Below are 1,592 nucleotides of genomic sequence, written 5' to 3'. Positions count from 1 at the left end.
AGTTTCTCAAAACTCTTATATTTTGCATATTTTACCATGTAAGATCGTAAAACCATCGAATTTGTGACTTTAAGTGAGTTTCTGAAAACTCTTATATTTTGCATATTTTACCATGTAAGATCGTCAAACCATCGAACTTGTGACTTTAAGTGAATTTCTCAAAACTCTTATATTTTGCATATTGTAACATGTACGATCGTAAAACCATCGAATTTGTGACTTTCAGCAAGTTTCTGAAAACTCATATATTTCGCATATTTTAACATGTACGATCGTAAAACCATCGAATTTGTGACTTTAAGTGAGTTTCTCAAAACTCTTATATTTTGCATAAAAATGTAAGATCGTAAAACCATCGAATTTGTGACTTTAAGCAAGTTTCTAAAAACCCTTATAATTGGCATATTTTGACATGTAAGATCGTGAAACCATCGAATTTGTGACTTTAAGTGAGTTTCTCAAAACTCTTACATATTGCATATTTTAACATGTACGATCGTAAAACCATCGAATTTGTGACTTTTAGTGAATTTCTCAAAACTCTTATATACTGCATATTTTAACATGTAAGATCGTAAAACCATCGAATTTGTGACTTTAAGTGAGTTTCTCAAAACTCTTATATTTTGCATATTTTAACATGTACGATCGTAAAACCATCGAATTTGTGACTTTAAGTGAGTTTCTAAAAACTCTTATATTTTGCATATTTTAACATGTGAGATCGTAAAACCATCGAATTTGTGACTTTAAGCAAGTTTCTAAAAACTCTTATATTTGGCATATTTTGACATGTAAGATCGTAAAACCATCGAATTTGTGACTTAAGTGAGTTTCTCAAAACTCTTATATTTGGCATATTTTGACATGCAAGATCGTAAAACCATCGAATTTGTGACTTTAAGTGAGTTTCTCAAAACTCTTATATTTTGCATATTTTAACATGTACGATCGTAAAACCATCGAATTTGTGACTTTAAGTGAATTTCTCAAAACTCTTATATTTTGCATATTTTAACATGTAAGATCGTAAAACCATCGAATTTGTGAGTTTAAGTGAGTTTCTCAAAACTCTTATATTTTGCATATTTTAACATGTACGATCGTAAAACCATCGAATTTGTGACTTTTAGTGAGTTTCTCAAAACTCTTATATATTGCATATTTTAACACGTAAGATCGTAAAACCATCGAATTTGTGACTTTAAGTGAGTTTCTCAAAAATCTTATATTTTGCATATTTTAACATGTAAGATCGTAAAACCATCGAATTTGTGACTTTAAGTGAGTTTCTCAAAACTCTTATAATTGGCAGATTTTGACATGTAAGATCGTAAAAACATCGAATTTGTGACTTTAAGTGAGTTTCTAAAAACTCTTATATTTTGCATATTTTAACATGTAAGATCGTAAAACCATCGAATTTGTGACTTTAAGCAAGTTTCTAAAAACTCTTATATTTGGCATATTTTGACATGTAAGATCGTAAAACCATCGAATTTGTGACTTAAGTGAGTTTCTCAAAACTCTTATATTTGGCATATTTTGACATGCAAGATCGTAAAACCATCGAATTTGTGACTTAAGTGAGT

Source organism: Teleopsis dalmanni, chromosome 1 (assembly GCF_002237135.1).
Source record: "Teleopsis dalmanni isolate 2A chromosome 1, ASM223713v2, whole genome shotgun sequence".
Classification (NCBI taxonomy): Eukaryota; Metazoa; Arthropoda; class Insecta; order Diptera; family Diopsidae; genus Teleopsis; species Teleopsis dalmanni.
Note: the sequence above shows the minus strand (reverse complement) of the source record.